The 6979-nt window shown below is 40.6% G+C and overlaps 1 pseudogene; it reads left to right on the forward strand.

The window, feature by feature from the left end:
• Positions 1–4608: 4608 nt before the first annotated feature.
• On the forward strand, positions 4609–5190 carry LOC147464119 (uncharacterized; annotated as a pseudogene).
• Positions 5191–6979: the final 1789 nt, after the last annotated feature.

The following is a 6979-nucleotide window of genomic DNA, read 5'->3' on the forward strand; positions in this document are numbered from 1 at the left end:
TATCATTGAGGTGTGAGAGGGCATTACTTTGATACCAATCCAAAGGTAAAAGGGCCATGCCTAAGTTCTTGTCTACAAGGTTTTTTATAATTGAAGGGTCTAATCTAAGGCTAGACAAGGCTTCAATGAAAAAATAGGGGCATTTTGAGGGTGAGAAGAAATTGATGCCTAAGCGAACGCTAAGGTTATGATGGTTATTGTGAAAACTTTGTTTGAAAAAGGGGTTTTCTAAAGGTGGTTTTCCATATGGGATAGGTGTCATGAAAGGAGAGGATAGTGGGGTTTGAGGGTCCTTGAAAAAGAGTAGTAGGCTGAATTTCTTGCCATAGCCATATGCAAGAAAGCAGAGTTTAAAAAAAGATAAATTGGATGCCAGAAAGTATGGTTTGAATTAATGATAGTAGCTCTCTGTTACAACGTTGCTAAGCTCAAATCATCATCTTAAAAAATGGATTACATTTGACTTCTATACATAGGGATCATCAATATTAAAAGTCATAAGTTGTTAAACTTATTGAAGACTCGATTAAATACAAGCTAGAAGTCTAATGACCCCGCTTCAATAAAAAAATTATGGTTATTATTGGGGAATTACAATAGAATGTAGGGATTGGGAACTTGTAGCATTTAGTTATTGCCGCAAAATCAATTATCTACCCATCAATCTTAAATTAGTAAGACTTTGTCACTCTTTTCTTCTCAAATCTTTGGTTCAAGACATCTTGCTGCATACGATCTTATCCTACTTGCATAGTCCCTCACCATTTCACCTTGTTTTTGTTTGAAGCTACAAGTTTGCACCACTATGGTTTTTTTAAATACCCCTTTTTTTGCTACAAATAATGAGAGTCTGAGGGTGGCGTGACACTTCCAAATCTTAGAGTTTGTACCAACTTAAGGCATAACCTTCCAACATCATTTCAAAACCCTTGTTCTACGTTTGAAAGTAGTAAACTCTTTGGCTCTCAATATTTGACTAAAACTAGCTAGGTGGTATAAGGATCCCCTCTCCCATTGTATTTCTTTACCCATTTTTGAAAATTAGCAGGTCTAGCTCTTCTTGTATGGTATGCCCTAACTTTTGAGTGTTTGACATGATCATCCCTAGATCACTATACCAAGTGGTACTAAGTTGTGACTCATGCGACCCTCGGTTGGTCGGATAGTCACCCTATCTATTTCTAATTGGATTTATTCTTCCGCAGTGGTTATCTACAAGGCACCCTCCAGTAGAGAAGCTTCGAAATGGTGCCACCCTCTCCTCTTATCACTCACTTGAGCGAACCCCTCTCATTGCATTCCATAGCATCCCTATTCACACTCCCCGGGGATATTGAAGAGCTGCATTGTGGCACTCAATTTGTGGCTTTCATAATAGCATGCTAGAATTCCCTATGATATATTCCATTGTATTTGTATATATCTCCTCCCCTAGGCTTCTCTTTGGACAAACACCACGATAGACACCCTATGCCTATGTGTAGGCTTGAGCCTGAGTGAGAGCCACATACCACCATCGCCTGAGCTCCACATTCTTGAGCGCCCTACTATCGCCTTGAGAACAAATCCACTTGTAAGGGAGAGCATAGCACTCCCTTTAGTCTTTGATTGTAACCTGAGACCATTGACTTGAGGTCGAGAGTGTTGCCAAGGCACACAATGTAGCGTGAACACTGTGAACAATACTAGTGGTTATTGTCTCTCTTTGTGTAGTGTCTCTCTATGTCAATGTTTAGCTAGTGTTCCTTGTCTTTTGAGTCTGAGACTTCTTGTGCATACAACTCTCATAGCACACCCACCATACTCTCGAGAGAACGATGGCATATATTCTGGCACAATTGCTTTTAATAGAAATGCCCAAGTGCACCAATGTGTTGTGCAATTTTTGGGGGCTAAGGTTGAGGCCAATAGTGTGCAATATTCCTTGTCTCTTTCCTTACCCTATGCTAATGTCCTTGTGGGAGTGTTCTTTGTCGAAATCACATGCACAACTCTGGACTACTAACTCAAGGTTGGATGACCTCTTTAGGGAAGAAGATTCATTTTACTCATAACTTTCTTTGAAACTTATTTTTTGCCATATTTATTTTTTAATAGTCATTAGATAGATAGAAAATGAAACTCAATTTCTCAAGAAAACTTTTGGTTTGGACTATAATGACACGAGTAGGCAGGCACCTTCATGTGAAATTAAACCTAACTTGCAAAGAAAAGTAGATCGTGCAAGAATATATGGACTAAGAAAGTTGCTTGTGCTTCTCCAACCTCAGTATTTTGTTTGGTACTTTTGAACTCATGACTAAGCAGGTAAGTGAGTTGAGCGACGCAAAGAAATTTGTGCACATAGAGGAAATCAGATGGCTAAAATTTTTGTTGAGCTAGAGGTACGCTCTATGAAAACAGGCTTAAGCCTCATGTAGACATCTTAAAACAAAATGTAAAATGTGATGAAGGGAGGCATTCACTAAGTATGTCGAACACATTTCAAAAAAAAAAAGAACATAGAATCTTTGGTGATGTCGATGAAGCAAAAAATAGCAGGTGATGTGTAGATTCAAGATGTTGAGTGCCGCGCACTGTCTACCAGGGTTCGTGAGGTTGTTGTGGAGTCAGTAGACGCAGAGGCTCTAGAGCCATGGGGTTTTTTTTCTTAGTTTAATAAATCACAATTGTTGACAGCTTCAATGGTTAGCATATGTGGTTATGTAAGCTCTCTGAAGGTGATACACGCTCCAGTTTTGTGGTCGAATTCGACTCTCCTCCTTTTATAGAGGAACAATAACAAGATGGGATTTGAAATAATCTAGTAAATAAATGAATAAAAATAACATGGCACAAAAATGTATGCATTTCTCCCTTCTCCTTTAGGGCATGTCTCACCATGCTAATGATAGTTTTAAAGTATATATTAACACGCTTGCTCGCTCTTCTTGTACAAAAGAGTTAGGGAAACTGACAAATCAAACCCTGCAGCTTTGCTCATATGAGAGAAGACTTGGGAACGGATTGTGTGTTCATAAAAATTGATTTTGAAGAAGCTTATGACCCCCTCAAATGGTCCTTTATCCTACTTAGCCTGGAGAAGATGGGCTTTGGTAAGGGGCTGATCCAATTTGTAACCACTTTGTTTGGGCATACTAGAGCTAGAGTCTCTCTTAATGGAGCTCTATCGGAATACTTTGAGCTCAATAGGTCCATTAGAAAGGGTTACCCCTTGGCCCCTCTTCTATTTGCTATCAGTGCAGATGGTCTCAACAACTGCTTGGTCAAAGGGAGGATGGCGGAGGGAAGTATCAAAGGCATTCCTCTACCAAATATTAACAACCAAGAATGTCTCTCCCAGTTTGCCGACAACACTAATGCCTTGCTGAGCAATGAAGGTAACTCTCTACAAGAATTCTGGGCTGCAATGGAATTATTTTGCTCTACCTCTGGCTCGAGAGTAAATCACAACAAGACAGAATCCTCGCAGACCCCTCTGTCGGGTTGGGTTATTAGTCAAGGATGCACTCCCATCAAGGAGGGTGAAGTCTTTAGGCTAGGTATCCCTATCAGGTTCAAGGTCTCCCTTAAACAAAGGTGGGATTGGGTGTTAGAAAGGTTCAGGACCAACTTGTATAGATGGAAGGGCTTCCAGGGCTCTTTAGTTGGGAGAGTTATGGTAATTAATCACTTTCTATCTGCTTATATTTTGTTCTTTCTCAGTGGCTGACTCCCTCCAGACTCTCACCTTAGTATCATAAGCAAATACTGCAGGAGCTTCTTATGGGGGGGTGATCCATTTAAGAAAGCTGCAACCAAATTTTGGTGGGATATTTGTTGTCTTCCAATAGAAAAAGGGGATTTAGGAGAAAAAAACAATAATAAGTGGGCAGATAAAATAACAATTAAAGTCCTCATCCGTGAACTTGAGGATACTAGCCAAGAATGGGCTCTCCTCCTGTTCAGGAAAATAAATAGCTTCACTCTGGCCAACTAGAAACCTTGGCAAAAACTGAGCTGGATCACTATTTTTTTTAGGCCATTCCCCATCAAGGCTAAAGGGTCAGACTTGCTTGCGTCACTTTGGGGGGCGTCGAATAGGGCAAGGGTTAATCTCTTAGTCTTATGTTCTAACAATAGGTCTAATGTTGTCCGACAATTTGACTCCATTTGGTGACCTCTCTCCCCTCTAACCCTATTGCCAATCATCAGATAAGGACGGTGCTTAGATTTCACAACAAAGGAATCACCACTTGGGGAGTTCTTTGGAATGGGCAATTACATAGGTGGAAATCAGTTGAGGAACTTCTTCTCCAGTTTCCCCTTCAACCATGGGAACTATCGCTTATCTTATCCAGACTTGAGATCTTCCCTAGTTCAGAGTTATGGAAGCTTTCACTTAAAGAAAGTGTCCCTCTCAGTGCCTTTGGATGGAAAGGAGGATTCAAACTCCAACACCTGCAATTGAACGTCGAAGACATCACTCCCTCACTGCACAGCACATTGAACAAACGATAAAACGTCAGCATGGGCAGGAAGCAGTGGATGTTCAAATTTAAGAAGCTCTAGAACACGTCAATTCAACCCAAGAAATCGGTCCTCTTATGGCTAATGCTTCACAAAGTCATGTGGACTGGAGAGAGAAGCCTCAATGCAGGGGTTTCCACGAGGATCTGTCTTAGATGCAATGCAAAAGTGGAGTCTATTTTTCATTTATTTTTAACCTATCCACAATCTGCTGTTATTTTGTCCCCTTTAAATTCTGTTCTTAAAAAATCAGTCTCTTGGAGGCAACTGCTCCTAGGCGACTCTATAGGGATCCTGTCCTGCCTACTGGAACCGAACTAGGGTTGAATTTTTATGGATTATTTGAAAATTCAGAAACAATCATGTGTTTAATGTGGCTTACCAAGCTCCTAGCTTGAAAGCGTTGTTTGTGGATTTCAATCTACAGGTGTTCAAAACAAAAATCAACGAAGCCAACCTATACTATCTGATGAACTGGATCATTAAAGACGCAAAAAAAAAATCACATCTGGCATGGAGGCTGAAGATCTGGAACTCCCCATTAATAAGAGAAAGTTAGTTGAAATCAAGAACATGATGGCTGCCAATCTGGAATCCTCTCGGGCGGCGTTCGAGGTTATTTCCAAAGCTGGTAGCTTCATGGAAAAGCTTCAAGGAATGATCGATTCTCTGAAAGACTGATGATGAAAGGATGTATATGGTTGGCAATAGGTGTTTTGTATCTAGTCAAAGTCTAACTAAAAGTGATGAGTCAATTTTGTAAAGGGAGAGTCTCCCGGGAATGGATATGGTCCCGGGTCATGGTCTCCAGGTTTCCCATGGTTGTAATTTCGTCTCCCTTTTTCTGTTAATATAACTTTACCGCTTTGTTGGGGAAGAAAAAAAAAACTAGTTTGCCTTGATTGCTTTACTATACAGATGGTAAGAAGGAAAAAATTCATAGTGGCGTGGATTTTACCTCATGGTAGAGCTTGTGATGATGGCTCCTTAGTGTCTCTCCTTGAAGCTTTTGCCAAAAACTATATGACCTCGCATCCCAAATGAGATTTTGCATTAAAAGATATATGGAGGTGAAAATTTTGCACATTCTAATATTCAACGATGGAGAGAGATGCATTTATTTCGATGCTTGTGCCCAAAAAACAAAGAAAAAACCATACGTATGTATGGTGTGGAGTTGGCACCATTCTCCACATTTATAATAATACCGTAGGGAACATGCCCTTCCCCTGCCACTTTTATCCCCTTCAATGTTGAAGGGGGACTTATGCTTCTCCTCCAGTATTGGAGGGACTTTTTTACTGTAAAAATACTAGAGTTGTAGAAGGAGGAACTCACTGTTAATGTTTTATAAAGACATGTATCATTCTACGTTGCCATATCATGGTGTATAATCCATGTGCTCCTTTGTTGGGCATAACAAAAATTATTGAGTCCTCGTCACCTTCATCTACAATCTTTTCAATAAAAATGATGTAAATTCATTCCTTTAATATGTACATGATGTAATCTAAGTACTTTTGAGATCACACAAAGGAAATAAAAATACAAAATAAAAGTGTACCTTTGCTATTGGTCCTCTGCATCAAAGCACAATCTTGGATGGATCGATTGCTAGACCTTCCTTATATTGTTCCACCACCTTGCCACTTGTATGTGTTCTACCATCGCCATCCCTTTTGTAACTTGTGCCAACATGCCGACTGTTACATTCACTTTTGCTAGATCATGCCTACCATTACTTGCACTACATCTAATGTTTTTGGTATTAAAGTAGGCTAAATTGATGCACGCCGTTTTGACAGTAAGCTCCTTAAGCACTTTTGGTGCTTTCTGAAGTGCACCACATTTGGCATACATATCAACTAAGCTAGTACGAAGCACGATTTCTCTTCTTACATAGAGCTACATGCTGTTAACCCGCACGGCTCACGGACACCCTATCACCTACGACGGACGTTGTAACCTACGGCGGACATTGTATTATTTATTTGGTAGAGTCAGGTACCGGGCTTGTCGGTCCAATAGGAAAAGGGTAAGAGTGATCGCCGATGAGAGGCGCACTCTAACTGGAACATTCAAGGGATTAGTTGGCTAAGCATGGGTGCCCAAGTGTGAATGAGGCGAGCTCATATAAAAGTCAACTAAACCTAAAATTCACTCATTCTTTCACTTGTGCAATAGAAGAGTGCTCTTGCTCCATCTCCATCTTCTTGCGGGCTCACGGACACCCTATCACCTACGACGGACGTTGTAACCTACGGCGGACATTGTATTATTTATTTGGTAGAGTCAGGTACCGGGCTTGTCGGTCCAATAGGAAAAGGGTAAGAGTGATCGCCGATGAGAGGCGCACTCTAACTGGAACATTCAAGGGATTAGTTGGCTAAGCATGGGTGCCCAAGTGTGAATGAGGCGAGCTCATATAAAAGTCAACTAAACCTAAAATTCACTCATTCTTTCACTTGTG

The sequence above is a fragment of the Adiantum capillus-veneris genome, chromosome 2, assembly GCF_014529385.1.
Source record: "Adiantum capillus-veneris isolate H3 chromosome 2, ASM1452938v2, whole genome shotgun sequence".
NCBI classification, from domain to species: Eukaryota; Viridiplantae; Streptophyta; class Polypodiopsida; order Polypodiales; family Pteridaceae; genus Adiantum; species Adiantum capillus-veneris.